Raw genomic sequence first — 24,307 nt, 5'->3', positions numbered from 1 at the left:
TATTTGAACAGTAACAAACAAAATTTTGCCTATCTGCACTGTTCAATGGATAAAGAAAACGGTCGCCAGCCTAACTAGGCAAGAGAATGATTAACATTCTCGTTCAAGAAAATAGTTATTAGTAACTTTAATGAATAAACACAACCTATACTTGTCACACGCGAGTGCAGTGAACTCTGACACATACATATGTTTACGGTAAGATTGAAACTAACAGTTAGAGCAGCAGAAATTATAAGAGATACCGAAACACACTATTACTTTCAGGGCTTAAAGAAATTATGGTTTTTATAATTAGTGGTCTTCCCATTACTTGTTACCTAGCATTAACACAATAGACAGTGTATATTGTTATACTATTAATATGCACTTCCAATACACAAGAGAGACAAACACTTAGCAATCATGAAAATATAATTTTCTACTATTGCAGTTTTCCACTTTTACTACAGCGAAACACAATGTTGAAAAAATTGCAAGAAACTGACTCACCTTTTAGAATTTACTACAGACAGCAACGTGATCATTTACTTTATAAGCCTCAGTCTTAAGAACTTTTAATTTTGAAGTTGGCAACAGCACTTTAATAAGCAGTTTTAATAGGAATATTTTCAGCAAACAACATTTACTTTAACTCACTCTCTTGCCACATTAACTTTAACTTTCTTTTTACTATGTTGAAGAGGCATTAGTGAGCAAAATACTGGGCTTTAATGTTCTTTTAGTAAGGACATTCGGATATCACTTTAGCTCAAACGGAGAAGAACCTGAGAGGTGTTATGATGAGGAGAAAAATCAGGGTTGGTACATAAATTCAGATATAAATTACCTTATATTTGAGCACACTAACACATCCATTAAGCTGATCCTTCACTGTACATCATTGTAGTATTCCGATGTAATGATTGCGCAATGTGGTGGCAACTGCATGTTGTTGGTGGAATTGCAGGTAGAATTGCTGGATTCTGTCATTTCTTGGTGGCGATGATTGATGCCAATCCCAGAATATTTCCAGCTATTTATCCATTATTCCGAGGCATTGGAAAGCGGCAGGAAAAGCCTCTCTCGGAACCATCACAATATGCATCTGTTACATGGCAGTGCACGGACTCGTAGCTCGTCCCCGACTCGTAGCTTGTCCCCGACTGACTATCAGTTCCACCTTTTCTACGTAGGTCAACCACCATTTGCGCGCGCTACACAGTTCCGTTCCCGAGGGGAACCACACTACCTCTTATACACAAAATTACTAAGATTCCTAAGTGAGGATCAGCAGTTTACATAACAGCAAACAAACGCATTGAATAACACAGGACATTTGCACATATTAACATTTCTACAAAAAAATTATTCACACATAAATTACAATCACATACAGTAAGTTTTGTTCCCTCCAAATGGGACAAAGAATGTAAATTATAGATACACTACTTTGCATAGAACCTAACCATGACATCAAAGTTTGTACAAAGAAAGGAATATACAATTCTATGTTATCTATTCAATCAAACGATATTTACAGAAGCTCAACGATGTAACGTTAAATAAAACAAAAGCAAAATAAATCAGTAGAGTATTCGAGTTATGGTGTTACATGCCTTCTCGTTTGGGCTGCAGATGACGTCCTTGCCGACTTGTGACGGTGGGATGCGTTGCCGCCGACGAAGGAAGCTCTCGACGGCGCGCCAAGCGCTGCCGTCTTGTGAATTAATCGTGGCCACCAGTTTAGCTCAATTCCGATTTCTGTGTTCGTGAACCGCTGCCTGGGTCAGCGCTTTGCTGCTGGCTGTTGTGCGGCACGTTTTGCGAACCACTTGGCTTCTCCTGGTGCTGATGTGGGTGTCTCCCCCCTGACGGCATCAGCGAACCCGGTTCCTGGCACCATCTTCTTAGGCGGCGCTGCCTTTCCTCCCTGGTTGTTGCTGCGCTGCCTGAATGCCTTGCAGCCCATGTAGCTCGCCACATGTGGTTCACTGTAGTTGCACCACAGTAGCGCATCTTCTCTCTTAAGAGTCCACTCTTTACACTGGTGCGGGCCTGCGCATTTGACGCACGGGCGGCATGGAACAGTACTGCGCGACGTGGCCGATACCCTGGCATGAATAATACTGAGCCAGCCTCCCCTTTCACCGTAACCCAACGCCTCCAGTTCTTCTTTGACGTGATTTCCACCTTCATCAAGGGGCGGCGGCTGCCCATCTTGAGGAGTTTTAAGGGGTCTGCGTTATGCGTGTAGCAATGGATGCCCCTCCTTCTCGATCATGTCAGTGGGTTTCTTGTGGTCTTCACTGTTGCTGAGTTTGACCTTCAAGAAGTCATTTCCGACAACTTCGAGTGTTGCTGACTTGATCTCTGCAGTCAGCTGCAGGAAATTCTGGAATGTACTCCCCCATCGAACGCCGACTGGTGGAGAGGGAGGGAGTTTCCTCCTTTGTGACAGCTCAGCGCCACTCGTGCCAGCGTCAGACGACCCAGGGATGCCACTGAATCGGTTTTCCATCTGGAGCGGTTGCACCGACTGTAGCAGTTTGGCTCTGACGGTGTGCTTCCTGCTTGGTGCGATAAGTCCCTCTTCCTCCCTCTCCAGGCTTGGAGTGTGTGCAGCGACTTACTTCTGCACCTTTTTCTTTGGTCGCGACTTGGTGCTGGCAGCCTCTGTGTAGTGTCGTCCTTGTCGGACACAGCTCGGCGTTTTCGTAATGTCTGTGACGTTCTTGTTGTGGCACGTTCTTAGGCAGTATTCCCATCAGGTGCGCCAGCGCAGCTGTAGCATCCTGGATCGCTCATTCAGGCTTCGCGGCAACTCGGCAGGTGGTCTTGTTCTGCACGGCTGCGGGCGGCGCCGGAGCTCCCGCCTGTACGACGGCCGTTGTCGGTCTTCGGGTCGCTACCCCCGGCTCCGCGGCAACCCGAGAGGCAGGCGTCTTCCGCCCGGCTGCGCGTAGCGCAGGCGTTTCCCTCTTCGCGACGGCAGCTGGTTACGTCTTCCAGGCGGCTACGACGACTTTTGCGTTTGCTTCATGGCGGTAGAAGTGGCCGCCGTTTGCTAAGCGGTGCATGGCGTAGTGATACGCACCGATCGAGTGTGCACGGTTTCGTGGATCGCGTGCGTGCACATACAGGGTGTTTAAAAAATGACCGGTATATTTGAAACGGCAATAAAAACTAAACGAGCAGCAATAGAAATACACCGTTTGTTGCAGTATGCTTGGGACAACAGTACATTTTCAGGCGGACAAACTTTCGAAATTGCAGTAGTTACAATTTTCAACAACAGATGGCGCTGCAAGTGATGTGAAAGATATAGAAGACAATGCAGTCTGTGGGTGCGCCATTCTGTACGTCGTCTTTCTGCTGTAAGCGTGTGCTGTTCACAACGTGCAAGTGTGCTGTGAACAACATGGTTTATTCCTTAGAACAGAGAATTTTTCTGGTGTTGGAATTCCACCGTCTAGAACACAGTGTTGTTGCAACAAGACGAAGTTTTCAACGGAGGTTTAATGTAACCAAAGGACCGAAAAGCGATACAATAAAGGATCTGTTTGAAAAATTTCAACGGACTGGGAACGTGACGGATGAACGTGCTGGAAAGGTAGGGCGACCGCGTACGGCAACCACAGAGGGCAACGCGCAGCTAGTGCAGCAGGTGATCCGACAGCGGCCTCGGGTTTCCGTTCGCCGTGTTGCAGCTGCGGTCCAAATGACGCCAACGTCCACGCATCGTCTCATGCGCCAGAGTTTACACCTCTATCCATACAAAATTCAAACGCGGCAACCCCTCAGCGCCGCTACCATTGCTGCACGAGGGACATTCGCTAACGATATAGTGCACAGGATTGATGACGGCGATATGCATGTGGGCAGCATTTGGTTTACTGACGAAGCTTATTTTTACCTGGACGGCTTCGTCAATAAACAGAACTGGCGCATATGGGGAACCGAAAAGCCCCATGTTGCAGTCCCATCGTCCCTGCATCCTCAAAAAGTACTGGTCTGGGCCGCCATTTCTTCCAAAGGAATCATTGCCCCATTTTTCAGATCCGAAACGATTACTGCATCACGCTATCCGGACATTCTTCGTGAATTTGTGGCGGTACAAACTGCCTTAGACGACACTGCGAACACGGAAATACAGAAGCGTCCGATCTTACCCGTCGGCTTTGACCCATGACGTCACAAATACCGCGGAAACGACTATAAACAATTCCAATATGGCGGATATAAAAACATCGCATACGTATTGTAAACACTGAAATACACAAGTTTCACAAAAAGCCTAATGACTGTAACGGAACAAGCGTGGGAAATTAGGGGTTTTTGGGTGCGGAGAAACTAAATATACAGAAATGTAGCCACCGACCGCCATTCAAAACCACGCAAAACAACGAAATAAATCAACATCACAAAACTGACCAAATACCAAAAAACACATTCCTATCCATAATCGGACACTTCCCTTAACCTATATAGCTCAACAGAACCTACCGATCACATCCCCCAATAGAAAACTAAGAAACGAAAGCTTCCCTTACACCTACATACATCGGCACTTATGCAGTTTAGCAGGCACGGAAAAAATTTTTCATTTTTTTTCAAAATTTGATCATCATGTGTCGTTATGCGGTGGGGGGAGTCTGCAGTGCCCCCCCATCCTCCCACAGGCTTCATTAGTGTCAAATCAATATTTTCGAATCATAGGCGGCCGCTGCCGCGGCCGCATTCCAAAAAAAAACTCCCAACCTAACCTCGTATTCAGGGCTACGCTACAGATCAATGTGTAGGTCCCTTACGTCACGGGTCAAAGCCGACGCGTGAGATCGGATGTTTCCAACCTATACCCAATACACAAAACATACATAAATAACAAAAAAAAAAAAAACGGAACTTACCTCAAAAAAGTTCCAGCTCCACAAACTAGATTGGCCACCACAATCACACACAAATGCACACACGCACGCACGCACACACACACACACACACACACACATACAAAAACACACACACACACACCAACGAAAAAATACTGAACTAAAATAAAAACCCAACCCACCCAAACGTCAACCCCCTCCCCCACAACTCCAAAATACAACACACAAACACTATACAACAAAATAAACCACCCACCCACCTACCCAGCCCACCCTAACTAACCACTTTCGGTCTATACATTTTACCCACAGCCCTTAAAAAAACCCGAAGAATGCAATAGCCCTCTGGGACACTCTTCCGCCAACAGTACTCATCTAAATGAGACTGAAGGTTGGAAGAGCGCCTCTTCCCCCTCCCAAGAACTGACTTAACCGCTCCCCACATCCCCTCAATTGTGTTAGTGCAAGCCCCAGTATCATAATTCTTAAACTCTAGACTGTGGTTCACTACTAAATGATTAAATCCCCTCTCACCCAACCCCCTATATGAAGAAAACGCATCTGAAACTACTGTGGACCCCGGCTCTACATACTCCTCAATTAACCCCACTAATTCAGGCTTCGACCTCCCCTCCACAACCCTAAAAACACATTCAGTACCCCCACCCCCCTGAACAACAGCCCCCCACACCCAAAGACCAGCCACAGACTTCCCCCTCCCATACTTCCTTTTACCAAACTGCGACTCATCCACCTCCACAACCACCCCATGCCCACCCAACTTACCCCTGTACTTAATAAATTCGGAACACACCTCACGACAAAAGGAATACCAGTCTAAAACAGTCCTCTCACTCACACCAGTCTCAAACGCGCAAAAACTCTGCCCGCAACTATAACAAAAATAATACGTAATAAGCACAATCTCACGCATGGCCAATCTAGACTTCTCGAACCAGGTACCACGCCTTACAGAACGCCATACGCCATCTTTCCGGCAACACCACATGTATCCGTCCCTGGTCCGAGAGTCCGGAACTTTAACCAATTTCATAGGTTCACGGCACACACCGCACTTCACGACCTCGGCAATTAAGCCAAATAGCTGAAGAAATTTAATCAGCTCTAAAGCTGTCTCCCCCATCATCGCCCTCAACCGAACACTGTTAAGGCGGTCTTTCATATCCATTCCTGAACAAAAAACCACAACCAAATACACTCAATAACAAACTCACCCGACGTACAGCAATGAGCATTAAATTAACCATTAACTCACTAATAGAAATTCCGCTTCAAATCCAACACCTGAGCAACAGAAAACTGACCCCACCACACGAAACAAACGAAACAAACGAAAACCATGAACACACCACCAGAGAGCACGACAAACAAAAACAAGCCATCTACAAACACGCCACAATCGCAAATCAAACTCCGCGCCGTAATGACGTCACACACCACAACACGCTTACGTCACGGGTCAAAGCCGACGGGTAAGATCGGACGCTTCTGTTGACCCGCGAACACCTCGTGGTTTATGCAAGATGGTGCCCGGCCACATCGCACGGCCGACGTCTTTAATTTCCTGAATGAATATTTCGATGATCGTGTGATTGCTTTGGGCTATCCGAAACATACAGGAGGCGTCGTGGATTGGCCACCCTATTCGCCAGACATGAACCCCTGTGACTTCTTTCTGTGGGGCACTTGAAAGACCAGGTGTACCGCCAGAATCCAGAAACAATTGAACAGCTGAAGCAGTACATCTCATCTGCACGTGAAGCCATTCCGCCAGACACGTTGTCAAAGGTTTCGGGTAATTTCATTCAGAGACTACGCCATATTATTGCTACGCATGGTGGATATGTGGAAAATATCGTACTATAGAGTTTCCCAGACCGCAGCGCCATCTGTTGTTGACAATTGTAACTACTGTAATTTCGAAAGTTTGTCTGCCTGAAAACGTACTGTTGTACCAAGCATATTGCAACAAACGGTGTATTTCTATCGCTGCTCGTTTAGTTTTTATTACCGTTTCAAATATACCGGTCATTTTTGAAACACCCTGTATAAGTCTGTGTCCGCTTTTCGCGTCCGCAATCTCTCTGCGACGTAGTGAGACTGCCGGTCAGTGATAGGTACCAGGCATATGGGGTCGCCGGCAGGGAACGCTTTTCCGAACGACTATCAGCCAAACCACTCTCTCCCACACACTCGCTCTGTGGCCACATAGCCGGCTGGTGTGGCCGTGCGGTTCTAGGCGCTTCAGTCTGGAACCGCGTGACCGCTACGGTCGCAAGTTCGAATCCTGCCTGGGGCGTGGATGTGTGTGATGTCCTTAGGTTAGTTAGGTTTAAGTACTTCTAAGTTCTAGGGGACTGATGACCTCAGTAGTTAAGTCCCATAGTGCTCTGAGCCATTTGAAGCCAATGCTGGGCCATCAACAAGTGTCAGCGTGCAAAACATTGAACGGTACATCATCGATATGGGCTTTCGGACCCGAAGGCCCACTCGTCTACCCTTGATTACTGCAAGATGCAAAGCTTTACGCCTCGCCTGGGCCCATCAACACCGACATTAGACTGTTGATGAATGGAAACACGTTGCCTGGTCGGACGAGTCTCGTTTTAATTTGTGTCGACGCCCTGCGGGTTCTGAGGTAATAACAGGCCCGCGGTATTCCTGCCTGTCGTAAGAGGCGACTAAAAGGAGTCTCAAACGTTTTGGCCTTTATGTGATGGTCCCCTGTAGGGTTAGACCTCCATATTTCAAAACTCCTCCGACGAGCGAGCCAATTTGGGAAGGGCGCCTTACATGGTGCATTGTGTCCGTCGTGCATTGAGACCTTTAGCCAGCTTTCTCGTCGTCGCATTGCAGTCCCGCTAGGTCTCCATCTATTTGGCTAGGATACATTCCTGGGTGCAATTTCCACCATGCACTGTCCAGTGTTGCTGTCTGCGGAGACGACAGCCATGGACTTCCTTCCATCTAATATCCAGCGAAAGGCTCAGGATGGCACCGTCACTTATTCGCCTCGGTTCCCAGCTTGTACGAGATACTTTCATGGCAACGAAGCCTCAATTCTTTGTAGAGCATTTAGAGGACAAGTTTGGTGAGGTGGAGGGCTTGTCCAAATGCACTCTGGGTCAGTATTGATAAAAACGGCGTCTTCTGCCCAGTCACGAAGGTCACTCGCTTGTGACAAGTTGGGGGATGTTTCAGTTACCATTCCGCCCCATAAGAGTTTAAATATGGTCCAGGGTATTATTTTCCATAGCGACCTTCTTTTGCAGTCTGGTGACAAGCTGCGCGCCTATTTACAATGGTGAGGTGTTCATTTCGAGCGGCGCGTTCATCGGTGTCCGAGGGATAATCAGGCCTTAATCTTGGCCTTCGAGGGTGATACATTATCAGAGAACGTCAAGGTGATGGTCTACCACTGTGACGTCAAGCCCTATATCCCTCCCTGGTGCGGCGCTTTAAGTGCTGGAAGTTCCGCCATATGTCTTCCCGCCATATTTCCAGCCTCACATGTCGAGATTGCGGACACCCATCACATCCCAATACTCTATGTGCCCCGCCTCCCATCTGTGTCAACTGCGGAGAGCATCATTCACCTTGCTCGCCAGACTGCAGGATGCTCCAGAAAGAGCGGAAAATCATGGAATATAAGACCCTGCACCGACTGGCCTACACTGAGGCTAAGTGGAATTTTGAATGCCTCCATCCTGTTCACATGACTACTATTTACGCGGCCGCTGCTACTGTTTTAGCCCCATCAGCTCCACCTCCAACAGTCGCCTCTCAGAGCCAGAAGTCTACACCTGTCCCCTTGATCGTGGGGGGTACTACCCTTCCTGTTGCTCCAGCACCACCTACCTCAGGAGCAGCACCCCTCCAACCATCGGGGACACCAACCCTCACTTCTAAGCCAGAGAAGCATACATCTTCTTTGGCTTCTCTCGCTAGGAGGGGATCCTTTGGGTCACTCCCTTCCTAGGTTCCTACCAGCGGCACAGCAGACACCCGCCAGTGGCTGAAGAAGCCAAAGGTCGCTGGTCATAGGGCCTTGCGGTCCTCTTCAGTCCTGGAGACGGAATCAAAGAAGCCCTCCCAGCAAGGGCCCAAAGGAACAGCGAGAGAAATCGAAATCTAAAACCCCTAAGACCAAGGAAATTGCGGTGCCACTCACTCCACTGCTACCTACAAGTTCTGTGTCTGAGGATGAGGTGGAGATTCCGGCATCTGTTGAGGACCTAGATCTCGTCGGTCCCTCAGACACGATGGATGTCCCTCTCATCGGTACTCAGTCGGTGGCAGCAGGTGACACAGTGGTGTAATCTGCCTCCTCGGTCCTTTCACGCCTTTCTTGGCCATGGACAATGTCATCCTCCAGTGGAACTGCAGCGGTTTTTACCAGCGTCTTGCTGAGCTCCGACAACTTCTGAGCCTTCACCCTTTCCTCTGCATTGCTCTTCAGGAATCTTGGTTTCCAGCCATGTGAACCCCCGCCCTCCGTCGCTATCGGGGTTATTATAAGAACCGGGCAGCTTATGAGAAAGTGGCGTCTGCATCTACGTCCTTCACTCTATTTACAGCGTGTGTGTCCCTCTTCAAACAACTTTAGAGGCTGTCACCGTTCGGGTGTGGACGCCTCAGGCTATTACTGCCTGCAGCCTCTGTCTTCCACCGGATGATGATGTCCCACAGCATGTCCTGGCTTCGCTGATAGCCCAATTGCCGCCACTTTTTCTGTTACTGGGCGACTACAATGCCCATAAACCTCTGTGGGGTGGATCAGTGGCAACAGGCTAGGGTAGCGTCGTTGAGCAAGTGTAGGCACAGCTCGACCTTCCTCTTTTAAATAATGGTGCCTTCACACATTTCAGTGTGGTGCAGAATTTTGCACAGAGCGTAGCTTTATCATAGCTAAAACATGGTTCAAGAATCATAAAAGAAGGTTGTATACATGGAAGAATCCTGGAGATACTAGAAGGTATCAGATAGATTATATAATGGTAAGACAGAGATTTAGGAACCAGGTATTAAACTGTAAGACATTTATAGGGGCAGATGTGGACTCTGACCACAATCTATTGGTTATTAGATTAAAACTGAAGAAGCTGCAAAAAGGTGGGAATTTAAGGAGATGGGACCTGGATAAACTGACTAAACCAGAGGTTATACAGAGTTTCAGGGAGTGCATAACGGAAAAATTGAAAGGAATGGGGGAAAGAAATACAGTAGAAGAAGAATAGGTAGCTCTGAGGGATGAAGTAGTGAAGGCAGCAGATGATCAAGTAGGTAAAAATACAAGGGCTAGTAGAACTCCTTGGGTAACAGAAGAAATATTGAATTTAATTGATGAAAGGACAAAATGTAAAACAGCAGTAAATGAAGCGGGCAAAAAGGAACACAAACGTCTCAAAAATGAGATTGACAGGAAGTGCAAAATGGCTAAGCAGGAATGGCTGGAGGACAAATGTAAGGTTGTAGAGGCTTATCTCACTAGAGGTAAGATAGATACTGCCTATAGGAAAATTAAAGAGACCTTTGCAGAAAAGAGAACCACTTGTATGAATACCAAGAGCTCAGATGGAAACCCAGTTCTAAGCAAAGAAGGGAAAGCAGAAAGGTGGAAGGAGTATATAGAGGGTCTATACAAGGGCGATGTACTTGAGGACAATATTATGGAAATGGAAGAGGATGTAGATGAAGATGAAATGGGAGATATGATACTGCGTGAAGAGTTTGACAGAGCACTGAAAGATCTGATACGAAACAAGGCCCCGGGAGTAGACAACATTCCATTAGAACTACTGACGGCCTTGGGAGAGCCAGTCCTGATAAAACTCTACCATCTGGCGAGCAAGATGTATGAGACAGGCGAAATACCGTCAGACTTCAAGAAGAATATAATAATTCCAATCCCAAAGAAAGCAGGTGTTAACAGATGTGAAAATTACCGAACAATCGGTTTAATAAGCCACAGTTGCAAAATACTAACGCGAATTCTTTACAGACGAATGGAAAAACTAGTAGAAGCCGACCTCGGGGAAGATCAGTTTGGATTCCGTAGAAATATTGGAACACGTGCGGCAGTACTGACCCTACGACCTATCTTAGAAGCTAGATTAAGGAAAGGCAAACCTACGTTTATAGCATTTGTAGACTTAGAGAAAGCGTTTGACAATGTTGACTGGAATAATCTCTTTCAAATTCTGAAGGTGGCAGGGGTAAAACACAGGGAGCGAAAGGCTATTTACAATTTGTACAGAAACCAGATGGCAGTTATAAGAGTCGAGGAGCACGAAAGGGAAGCTGTGGTTGGGAAGGGAGTGAGACAGGGTTGTAGCCTCTCCCCGATGTTATTCAATCTTTATATTGTGCAAGCAGTGAAGGAAACAAAAGAAAAATTCGGAGTAGGTATTAAAATCCATGGAGAAGTAATAAAAATTTTGAGGTTTGCTGATGACATTGTAATTCTGTCAGAGACAGCAAAAGACTTGGAAGAGCAGTTGAACGGAATGGACAGTGTCTTGAAAGGAGGATATAAGATGAACATCAACAAAAGCAAAACGAGGATAATGGAATGTAGTCGAATTAAGTCGGGTGATGCTGAGGGAATTAGATTAGGAAATGAGACACTTAAAGTAGTAAAGGAGTTTTGCTATTTGGGGAGCAAAATAACTGAAGATGGTCGAAGTAGAGAGGATATAAAATGTAGACTGGCAATGGCAAGGAAAGCGTTTCTGAGAAGAGATATTTGTTAACATCGAATATAGATTTAAGTGTCAGGAAGTCGTTTCTGAAAGTATTTGTATGGAATGTGGCCATGTATGGAAGTGAAACATGGAGGATAAATAGTTTGGACAAGAAGATAATAGAAGCTTTCGAAATGTGGGGCTACAGAAGAATGCTGAAGATTACATGGGTAGATCACATAACTAATGATGAGGTATTGAATAGGATTGGGGAGAAGAGAAGTTTGTGGCACAACTTGACTAGAAGAAGGGATCGGTTGGTAGGACATGTTCTGAGGCATCAAGGGATCACCAATTTAGTATTGGAGGGCAGCGTGGAAGGTAAAAATCGTAGAGGGAGACCAAGAGATGAATACACTAAGCAGATTCAGAAGGATGTAGGTTGCAGTAGGTACTGGGAGATGAAGAAGCTTGCACAGGATAGAGTAGCATGGAGAGCTGCATCAAACCAGTATCAGGACTGAAGACCACAACAACCACGGGACTTGTTCACTTCCATTGCCACTACTAAGCCTCTTTCCCATGACGCCATAGATGTGGTGGTTCACTCGATCACTACCGGCATCGTTACTGCCCCAGAATCTGCAATTCCCTGTTCTTCCGGGTCCCCTTGGCGGATGACTATACCTTGGTGGTTACCCAAGATCGCTGAGGCAATTAGAGATCGCAGACGGGCCCTCCAGCGTCATAAGCGGCATCCATCACTGGAACACCTCATCGCCTTTAAATGGCTCCATGTGCGAGCCCACCGCCTCTTTCGCCGACGCAAGCAGGAGTGCTGGGAAAGGTATGTGTCCACCATTGGCCTCTGTACATCTCCATCGCAGGTTTGGGACAAGATTAGTCGACTCTATGGCTATCATACCTCTGTCAGAATGCCTGCGCTCTCACTGAATGGAGCACTCCGTACTGACTCCGACACGATTGCAAACCACTTAGCGGAGCATTTTGCTCAGAATTCCACTTCTGCAAATTACCTTCTGGCCTATCGCTCCCTGAAAGACTGGTTGGAAAGTGGGAGTCTTTCACTCCACACGCGCCACCCTGAATTGTACAATGCTCTGTTCAGTGAGTGGGAATTCCAAAGTGCCCTAGCCACTTGCCCTGATACAGCTCCCAGGCCAGATCGTAGCCACTGTCAGATGCTCAAACACCTCTCGGTGGACTGTCAGCGACGCCTCCTAGACCTTTTCAACTGTATCTGAGTTGAGGGTGAGTTCCCGTCGCAATGGCGGGAAAGCATCGTAATCCCCATGTTGAAACCTGGCAATGACCCACAGGAGGTGGACAGCTACCACCCCATTAGCCTCATCAACATTCTTTGCAAGTTGCTCAAACTCATAGTGAGCTGGAGGTTGAGTTGGCTACTTGAGTCTCAGGGCCTTCTGACTCCATCTCAGGGTGGGTTTCGTAAGGGCCGCTTTGCCACCGATAATCTGGTGAGCCTGGATTCTGCCGTCCATATGGCCTTTGTATGGCCTTTGCCCGCCATCAGCATCTGGTCACCATCTTTTTTGACATGCAGAAGGCATACGATACGACATCGTGACATCACATCCTCACCATGCTTCATGGGTGGGGTCTTCAGGGTCCGCTCCCGAGTTCAGGAGAATGAGGTCTCGCAAGGATCTGTTTTGAGTGTCTACCACTTTTTAGTTGCAATATAAGGGCTCGCTGTGGCGGTGGGAACGTCTGTCTCAGCTCCCTTGTACGCTGATTACCTCTGCCTATGCTATAGCTCCACCAGCATTGCAGCTGCTGAACAGTGGCTGTAGAGTGCTATCTGCAAGGTGCAGTCTTGGGCTGTAGTGCATGGCTTCCAGTTTTGGGCTGCCAAGACCTGCGTTATGCATTTTTGCCGGCGTCGCACTTTTCACCCTGAGCCATCGCTTCATCTTCACTGCGAACCTCTTGCAGTGGTGGAGACTCATCGGTTTTTGGGATTGGTTTTTGATACCCAGTTGACTTGGCTATCTCATATTCGGCAGCTTAAACAAACGTGCTGGTGGCATCTTAACGCTCTTCATTGCTTGAGTCACACCAGATGGGGTGCCGATCGGTCTACCCCTCTACGGCTGTACCAGGCGTTAATTCAGTCCCTCCTAGATTATGGGAGCCTGGCTTACGGTTCATCATTCCTTTCTGCGTTGCGGTTGCAGGACTCCATCCTTCACAGCGGGATCCGACACGCCACTGGAGTTTTCCGCACAAACCCTGTCAAAAGTGTACTTGTGGAGGCTAATGTCCCTCCATTGGGGTTCTGGCCGCTTATGCTACACACGTTTGTAGCTTGCCCAGGCATCCCAGTTACCGTCAGCTGTTCCCCAACTCGGTCATCCATCTTCCAGCTCGGTGGCCCTATTCAGCGTGTACGATTACAGTTTGCATCCGGGCTCTTTTCTCTGGGCTTGAGTTTTTCCCTCTCCCGCCTATTTTCCGGGCCCTAATACGTCTACCCCCGTGGTGTGTGCCCCGCCCATACCTTCGGCTCGATTTGGCACAGGGCCCAAAGGACTCAGTCCCTCCTGATGCCATCCGCCGCCGCTTCCTTTCAATCCTTGCCGCGTTTCAGGGCTCTGACGTGGTCTATACTGACGGTTCGATGGTTGCTGGTCGTGTTGGTTATGCTCTTACTCTAGGGGATCATTATGAACCATGCTCATTGCCAGCTGGCTCCAGTGTTTTCACTGACGAGCTGGTCACCATCTCTCGAGCCCTACAGTATATCTGCCCCTGCTCAGGTGAGTCCTTCGTTGTCTGTAGTGACTCCCTGAGCGGTTTACGAGCTATCGGCCAGTGTTTCCCACACTCTCGTCTGGTGATGGCTATCCAGGAGTCCTTCCATACTCTCGCCCGTTGCAGCTTCTCTGTGGTCTTTGTGTGGACCCCGGGTCACGTCGGCATCCCGGGAAATGAACGTGTTGACACGCTGGCCAAACAGGCTGTCAGTGCACCGGCCCTGGAGATCGGCCTTTTGGAGTGCGATCTTCAGTCAGTTTTGTGATAGAAGGTCCTTGGTTCTGAGGTGATGAATGGCGCACCCTGCCTTCCTCCAACAAACTTTGGGCCATCAAGGAGACTACCAGTTTGTGGCGCTCCTCCTTGTGGGTCTACCGCAAGGACTCTGTTGTACTCTGCTGGCTGCGCATTGGCCACACCTGGATGACGCACGGGTTGTGATTGCGCCGTGAGAACGCACCTCTATGTCGTTGTGGTTAAGCTTTGACGGTGGTCCACATTTTGTTGGACTGCCCCGCCTTTAACTCCGCTCAGGCAGTCTTTGGCGCCGCCTGATACGCTTCCTGCACTTTTATCGGATGACGCTGTAATGGCAGACTTATTTTTGAGTTTTATTCGTGCAGGGGGTTTGTATCGCTTGATCTGTTTGTCCTTCTTTTCATGTTGAGTCTGGCCTTTGGCCTACGGTTTTAGATTGTTGTTTTTAGTGTGTCACTTGGTGGTTGGCTTTTCCTTTTTGTTTTCATGGTTGGCCAACCATTGTTACACTCTCTGTGATTTTAATTCCTTTTGTCTGGTCTCTGTCTGTGTCTTTCTTGTCCTGTGTCGTCACTTGTCATCTCCGTTTTTTTTAATTCTTTGTGGGTGTTTAAAGTTCGTGGCAAAAGGGACCTATGGCCCATATAGTCTGGTCCCTTCAATCCCACAAACCAACCAACGAACCAAATTGTATCGAGCGGATGGACGTGTACGGAAACGGAGAAACCTCATGAATCCGTGGATCCTGCATGCCAGCAGGGGTCTCTGTTCAAGATGGTGTAGGCTATGTAATGGTGTGGGACATGTGCAGTTGAAGTCATAAGGAACCCCTGATATGTCTAGATATGACTCTGACAGGTGACACATACGTACGCATCTGTTTGATCACGTGCATCCATTCATATTCATTGTGCGTTCCGACGGACTTGGGCAATTTCAGCAGGACAATGGGACAACCCACGCGTCCACAATTGCTACAGAGTGACTCCAGGGACACTTTTCGGAGTTTAAACACTTCCATTGCCCACCAGACTCCCCAGACGTGAACATTATTGAGCATATCTGGGGTACCTTGCAACGTGCTGTTCAGAACAGATCTCCACACTCCCGTACTATCCTGCAGGATTCATGGTGCTGATTCTCTCCAACACTACTTAAGATATTAGCCACGCCCATGGCACGTCGTGTTGCGGCACTTCTACGTGCTCACGGGGGCCCTGCACGATATTAGTCAGGTGTACCAGTTTCTTTGGTTCTTCAGTGTAGATGGGGAGACGAATGGGGCCTCCGACAGAGCAGGCTCTGCCGGGCGACGATCCGCCATACCCTTCGCCTCATCGCGGCGTGTCTCCGCTCGCCATACAGCTAATAGTAGGAAAACACTACGAATCACAGCTTATTTGCGACTATCGCAGAGCGACTATGCTCATGGATCTACCCCGAAGTTATCCACAGAACGCCGCTAATGAGCTGCTAATGCGTGCGTGAATACTGATCAGTTGTGGCTGTTTTTTATAATCCAAAGATCCAAGATGGTGGCACTTCCGGTCACGTGACCTCTGGTCATACATTCTAAATGTAAGCGTAAATTCCTTGCCCAACTCCGCTATTTTATGTGCAAGGTGTCCGTGGATGGGAGGGAAACTGCCCCTTGCGAGTACCATCCTATTCCGATCCGCACAATCCCCACGTCATGCTCGGATACACGGCTGCACTATGTTGTCCAGCTATTGCGTTGTATCACCCTGCCACGAAGCGTACCCGCGTACTCTAGTATGCGAATACTGCGCTGTACTACCCGTCCGAAACCATGTACAGGTACAGCTCCATACTCTACTGTGTGGATTTTGCACTGTACTATACTGTCCAAAGCGTTTCCAAGTACAGCGCTGTACTTTACATTCCGGATAATGCGTTAGTTCTAACCCACACATAAGGATAGTGATCATGAGGAGCAATTTCGTTTCCACCCAAAGACACATTGCACACGAAATAGCGGAATTGGGCTAGAAGAATAAAATTGCATTTAGAATGTATGACTGAAAGATCACGTGTCAGAAAGTGCTGCTATCTTGGATCTGTAGAGTATGAAAGAAGCCTTGGCACCCACAACTGATGAGTCTTCTGTGCTAGCTGAAAGGTTCAACATGAATTCCTCCACAGGACACAAAAAACTCTGAAAAAGCGTTCGAGAAGTAAGAAGTCAGAAAAAGTTCTGAAGAAGAAGAAAGTTTTGTTGTTAGGTAGTTCACATGATAGATGTGTTGCCAAATTCTTACAGCGTGAATTATGGTCAGCTTACCATGTCACAATTTTTTTTAAAAAAGAATAGTGCAGGTCTGGGTCAGATGGTAGAGTGTGTAGGTTCACTTTGCAAGGACTTCACAAAGGAGGACTCCGTGTTAATAGTGCGTGAGGCGCGCAGCAACATAGATATGGACACTAATTATTCAGTTGAGGGTGACTGGGTAAAGATACCTTCAGCAATAAGACATACTGGTGTTGGGCTTATATCTGTTCTGAGGTGCCATGACCGGCCTCATTTAAATTTTTCTGCTAGTAGAATTAATCTAGAGATGGAGTAACTGCTTGGATCAGGTATGGTGTCTCATGTGGTTCCTGTGGTTCCTGTTGACTCTATCAGTAGGTGCGACTTCACCTCAACAGGAAAGGAAAGGGAAAACTGTCTAGGCTAAAAGAAAATAAGTTAGGGGGTGGCGAGGCACTATTACAAGTGGTGAATCACCTTCAGGAAACTTTAACCTCTTCATAAAAAATCCAGAAGCTGTGTTGTCTCATCTCATAGAAAAAAAAACAAGAAAATAGTGGTTTCTGGTTATTTTAATGTGGATTTATTGAAAATCTCTGCCAGTGAACTATTATTCCAGTCAGTAACACGATCATACAATTTAATTCCTTCTGTGAACTTTGGAATTGGGGTATGTAAATGCTCTGAGATTGCTACTGATAATATCTTCGTAGACAAATCTAGGAAAGAAGCCATATCAACCACTAATAAATGCAGCATTTATGTTAAATGTTGGAACCTGTCAGGATAAAAAAAATTATTAAATCGGAGTACAGGAGGGTAATACTTCAGTCACACATTGAGAATTTTAGGAGACTGTTCAAAGACGTGAACTGGATAAGTGTTTGTGATACTTCTGACTCAAAGGGAAAATACAAAGCATTAATTAATGTTATCTCCCCTTTCGAAAAGTTTTCCCCTAAAGGTAACTCAAATCATACAGAAGTCAAAAAGTAAACTATGGATTACACAAGGAATAAAGATATCATGTAAGACAAAACAGAAACTGTGTCTATTATCTAGTAACAGCTCGGATGTTAGCTTTGGAATGCATTACAAAGAATACTGCAAAATTCTGAAGCAAGTAATCCAGAAATCCTAGCAGCTTTATTATGAGAAAAAGATAATTACATCAGGCAACAAAATAAAAACTAAGTGAAATATAGTGAAGAGAGAGACAGGTGGGGCCACAAAGGAAGACGAAAAGATAGCTCTAAAAATAAAAGAGACAATGGTAACAAGCGCATATAGTGCTGCAAACCTAAAAAAGTGCTTTCTTTCTGTTACAGATAGCTTGGAGTTATCAGGTCCAGTAAACAGTTCAATGAAGAATCTGAGACCAATCTTTACAATTAATTTCGTTAAAATGGAAACGAGACTCATACCTCCCAAAGAAGTAGCATCCATCATAAAATCCTTATAATCTAAGTACTCTAGTGATTATCATAAAATATCAACAAAATCAATCAAAGATTGTTCAAACAGGTTGCGTTCTGTCTTAAGTTATTTGTGTAATCAATCCGTTATTAGAGGAACATTTCCAGACTGGCTAAAACATGCTGAAGTTAAATCTCTTTACAAGAAGGGGGATAAAGAGGTACTATTGACAAATTTCACTTTTGTCGGACTTTTCAATAATATCTCAAAAGGTTGAGTTCAAGCATCTGACTGCAAAGAATATATTGTCAAAGTCGTAGTTTAGGTTTCTTAAGGGTTACGACATATTCTGTCACCTGTGAAAAGCTTTTGAAAGTGTTAATCACAGCATTCTCTTAAGTAAATTTGAATATTATGGTATCAGCGGCAGAGCTGCAAAATTGTTTGAGACTTATCTAACTAAAAGAAAATTAAGAGTGTCGTTGCGAAATACCTGGGCAACCTTCATCTTATTGTGAATAAGTGGTATTCCTCAAGGTTCCAGTTTAAGTCTGTTGCTTTTTCTGGTGTACAATTATGACCTCTTGTCCGTTACATTGCCAGATGCTAAGTTTGTTTTGTTTGCAGATGATACAAACATTGTAATCAGTAGCAAGCAAAGTACAGATTTAGAAATGGCTGCTAATCAAATTTTCAGTGACATTAATAAATGGTTTAAAGCTAATTCACTGTCATTTATTTGAAAAGACCCTCTACACGCAGTTCAGAACGTGTAAGAGATTTCCTTCCAGTATGTGTGTAACATGTGAAGACAAGCAAATCGAAGTCACACCACAAATTAACCTTTGGGCTGTCCTGAATGTGTTCTCGTACGGCGTGAGGATTTTCGGATCCCCAGATAAGAAATTATGGAGGTTAACTGAGCCAGAAACATGAAATGTAGTCCCATCAGAAAAACACACACTCTTCCAGAAATGGTTGTCCTCATCCAAACGGTTTAGCACGTTCACTGCAAATTGCTCACGTTTTGTGCGAAGATCTGGTTGGAATACCTCAACAGTATGTACCTTGTACATATGCAGTTCATGACGTTTGCGAACCACTTTATACAATGTACTCTTTGGCACTCGAACCTGCCGCGAAGCCTGTCTAATCGACTTCCATGGCGATCTCGCGAGTGCGGACTGGTCCGCCTGCACAGTCTCCTCCGAAACAAATGGTCTGCCACTGCTAGTCTGTTTCCGAACCGACCTCGTTGCTAAAAAAGGTTTCATCCATGTTCAGATTAAGTTGACATGAGGCGCTTTCTTTCTATAATGAGACATAAACTTTAGCTGCACCGTAACCTGTGATTTGGTTTCTGCTAGCCACACAACACACTGAACTTTCTCCTGGGGTGAAGCCATTTTTAAGAACTACACTGAGGGGCCAAAGAAACTGGTACACCAACCTAATATCGTTAAGGGCCACAGCGAGCATACAGAAGTGCCGCAACACGATGTTGCATGGACTCGACTAATGTCTGAAGTAGTGCTGGAGGGAACCGATGCCACGAATCCTGCAGGGTGTCCATAAGTCTGTAAGAGTATGCGGGGGTGCAGATGTCTTTTGAACAGCACGTTGCAAAGCATCCGAGATATGCTCAATAATATTCATGTCTGGGGCGTTTGGTGACCAGCGGAAGTGTTTAAACTCAGAAGAGTGTTACTGGAGCCACTTTGTAGCGATTCTGGACGTGTGGGGGGTCGCATTGTCCTGCTGCAATTAACCAGATGTGTCGGAATGCACAATGGACACGAATAGATGTAGGTGGTTAGGTAAGGTGCTTACGAACGTGTCACTTGTCAGAATCTTATCTAGGCGTATCAGGAGTCCTACATCACTCCAACTACACACGCTCCACACTTTACAGAACTCCAGCAGCTTGAACAGTCCCCTGCCGTCATGCAGAGTCCATGGATTCATGAGGTTGTCTCCATACCCATACACGTCCATCTGCTCGATACAATCTGAAGCGAGACTCGTCCGACCAGGCAACTTGTTTCCAGTCATCAATAATCCAATCTCGGTGTTGACGGGCCCAGGCGAGGCGTAAAGCCTTGTGTTGTGCAGTCATCAAAGGCACACGAATGGGCCTTCGGCTCCGAATGGCTCACACGCTGAGAATTGTTGATGGCCCAGCGTTAAAATCTGAGGCAATTTGCGGAAGGATTGCACTTCTGTCACATTGAACGATTCTCTTTAGTAGTCATTAGTCTCGTTCTTGCAGGATCTTTTTCCGGACGCAGCGATGTTGGGGATTTGATGTTTTATCGGATTCCTGATATTCACGGTACACTTTGAAGTGGTCGTATGGGAAGTTCGCACTTCATCGCTACCTCGGAGATGCTGTGTCCCATCGCTTTGCGCCGACTGTAACAAAACGTTCAAACTCACTTCAGTCTTGGTAACGTACCATTGTAGCAGCAGTAACCGATCTAATAACTGCGCCAGACACTTTCCGTCTTATACAGGAGCTGCCGACCTCAGCACCGTATTCTGCCTGCTCACATATCTCTGTATTTGAATGTGCCTACCTATACCAGTTTCTTTGGCGCTTCAGTACATAATTAATATTTAATCATTGAAATCAGGTTAAACACCAAGGACAGCCTGTATGTTGCTTCCACGTACGTATATCTCGCGAAAAGACCATGAAGGTAAAATTAGAAAGATTCGAGCCGACACTACCAGCAGTCGTTCTTCCAAAGAATTATTCGCGACTGGAACAGGAAAGCGGGAACGAGTTAGATGCATCAGAAGTAGCCTCCGCCAAGCTTGCGGACTATTGATGTAGATGTACATAACTTTTGCTAGTAACGTTGCAATATTGGACTGTTATAGAAATTGGGGGAAGCGAGAAGCACTATTTTAATAACAGCTACACTTAGTTAGAAACTAGCAGTCAACACAAGACATAAGAATCGGTACAGCACTGCAGAAACAATACTGCCACCATGTGGCATGGGATGTCAGTACGCGTGTACTTGCAGTGTGCAAGGCCTGCCCCCCACATGGTAGCCTCTGTACTGTAGTTTCTAGCTGTATCGCTCGGTTGTGTTGGAGAAAGCCACCATCCCTAGTTTAGAGGTATTTTACGAAGTGCCGAATCAACGAGGTACGGTGTTCCATTTGCTTTAAAAGATTAGCAGAAGAAGAAGAAGACGAAGCAAACATATTCTCAGTTCGAATATAATCAACTTTGTTGAGTCTGAGAAGCTTATGTCCACGAATCAGATTGGTTTTGGAAAGCATCGCTCGTGAGAAACATAGCACGCCTTTTTCTCACATGATATCCTACGAATCTATGGATGAAGGACAAAAAGCTGAATGCGTATTTCTAGATTTCCGGAAAGCATTTGACAGTCCCCCCCCCCCCCCCCCCCCCCCGGCCATGGCAGGCTGTCGAAGGTACGAGCATATGGAATAAGTTCACAGATATGTGAATGGCTAGAACATTTCTTAAATAATAGAATACAGTATGTTGTCGTCGACGGCGAGTGTTCCTCAGAGACATGAGTATCGTCAGGACTGCCCCAGGGAGCGTGATAGAACCGCTGTTGTTCTCTATATACATGAGTGATTTGGCGAACAGGGCGGGCAGCAGTCTCTGGTTGTCTGCTGATGAAGCTTTGATGTACGGTAAGGTGTCGGCGTTGAGTGACTGTAGGAAGATACAAGACGACTTAGACAAATTTCCATTGGTTTGATGAATGGCAGCTAACTCTAAAAGTGGAAAATTGTAAGTTAATGCGGAAGAACTTGTAATGTTCGGACACAATATTACTAGTGTCCTGCTTGACACAGTCAAAATTTGGGCTTAATGCTGTAAAGTGATATGAAATGGAACGAGCATGTGTGAACTGTGGTAGGGAAAGTGATTGGCCAACTTTGGTTTATTGGGAGAGTTTTAGGAAAGAGTGGTTTCACCTGTAAAGGAGATCACATATAGCATGTTGGTGGGATCTATTCTTGACTACTGCTCGAGTGGTTCAAATGGCTCTGAGCACTGTGGGACTTAACGTCTCAGGTCATCAGTCCCCTAGAACTTAGAACTACTTAAACCTAACTAACCTAAGGACATCACACACACTCATGCCCGAGGCAGGATTCGAACCTGCGCCAGAACGGTCGCGCGGTTCCAGACTGAAGCGACTAGAACCGCTCGGCCACCAACGGCCGGCCTGCTCGAGTGTTTGGGATCCGAACCAAGTCGGATTGAAGGAAGACATGGAAGCAATTCAGATGCAGGTTGCTATATTTGTTACCGGTAGGTTCGCACAACATGTGTTATGGAGATGCTTCGGGTACTTAAATGGGAATCAGTGGAGGAAAGGCGACGTTATTACGCCGGCCGCGGTGGCAGAGCGGTTCTAGGCGCTTCAGTCGGGAACCCCGCGACTGCTACGGTCGCAGGTTCGAATCCTGCCTCGGGCATGGATGTGTGTTTTGTCCTTAGGTTAGTTAGGTTTAAGTAGTTTTAAGTTCTAGGGGACTTATGACCTCAGATGTTAAATCCCATAGTGCTCAGAGCCACTTCAACTATTTTTCGACGTTCTTTCCGAGAAACACTATTGAGAAAATTTAGTAATCCGGTATTTAGAGCTGAGTGCGGAACGATTCCGTGGCCTCCAACATACATTGCGAGTGAGAACGACGAAGATAAGATTCGAGAAATTGAGGTTCATGTGGAGGCTTATAGATAGCCCTTTTTTCCTCGCTCTATTTGAGAGCGGAAGAGGAAAGGAACCGACAGGTAATGGTATAGCGAACCCTCCACCATGCACAGCACGGTGGCTTAAGGAATATCTATGAAGAGTTTGATGTAGATGTAGAATTTGCGGTATCACAAAAAAAAAATGGCTCTGAGCAGTAGGGGACTTAACTTCTGAGGTCACCAGTCCCCTAAAACTCAGAACTAATTAAACCTAACTAACTTACGGACATCACACACATCCATGCCCGAGGCAGGATTCGAACCTGCGACCGTATCGGTCGCCCGGTTCCAGACTGTAGTGCCTAGAACCGCTCGGCGCGGTATCACAATTATAAGGAAAGAACATCCACAATGTTCCTGCAACGAGAAGATAAATGTGATATTCGTATAATTTTGTTGGTATGCTATAAACTTGGTATAATAATTGAAAACTTAAATTTCTATTTGATTCAAGATGAAAAATTAATACTACCAAGAAGTCATCGATTCATGACGTTTTGCTCCCGCTATCGTCGCGGCTGTCCCTTTCACCTCCGCAATCTTCGCTGGAGAGACCGGGATCGATATCTGCCTCAGCCTCAAGCACATATCGTGCGCGGTCTCCCCTCATCTTCATTTCAATTTTTCAGTCATTGTTCGAAGTCTACCTTTATTAAGTAACAGGAATAAAACGACGAAACTCGGTCTCTTCAGAAACTGGTTATTTTGAGCGGTTTTAACGTTCAGGTCAAACTGCCGACGAAAAGTACGCACGTAACCGAAAACTGGTTGTTTCAGCGATAACCGCCTGCTCGTAGTTCCACCGTCCATGACCACTTCCCATCGATGGTCCTGACAGCAGTGCGTGAACAGCAGACCAGATTCGCCGTCTCCAAAACGCTCGTTCCCAAGTGCCTGGCCGTAACCATCTGTCCTTTGCCAAAGTCACCTTGTTCGATTTCCTCGCTTGTGGCCCGTATCGTCTCTAGAATGATTCCCTATTCGTCTCTGCTCCACTTATGCGGGGTGAATCTGTGGTATCGATAGTTCCGATGCCACAGCATAGGTGCACGCTCGTAAGTTAGACACCTACGAGAGCGGACGAACTACGCCGACCCCAGCGCCCTCTCGCCGGTGCTGTGGAGCTCAAGGAGCGCCTCTCTGCTTTCTGCCCCTTCTCATCAAGAGCAGACGGTCTGGATACATCGCTTCATCTTTAGAGAGTGTTTCCTCGCTATTGAGACTTTGTACTACTTAC

This window comes from Schistocerca cancellata, chromosome 2, assembly GCF_023864275.1.
Source record: "Schistocerca cancellata isolate TAMUIC-IGC-003103 chromosome 2, iqSchCanc2.1, whole genome shotgun sequence".
NCBI lineage: Eukaryota > Metazoa > Arthropoda > Insecta > Orthoptera > Acrididae > Schistocerca > Schistocerca cancellata.
The sequence above is the reverse complement of the archived record's forward strand: the minus strand, read 5'-3'. Positions refer to the sequence as shown.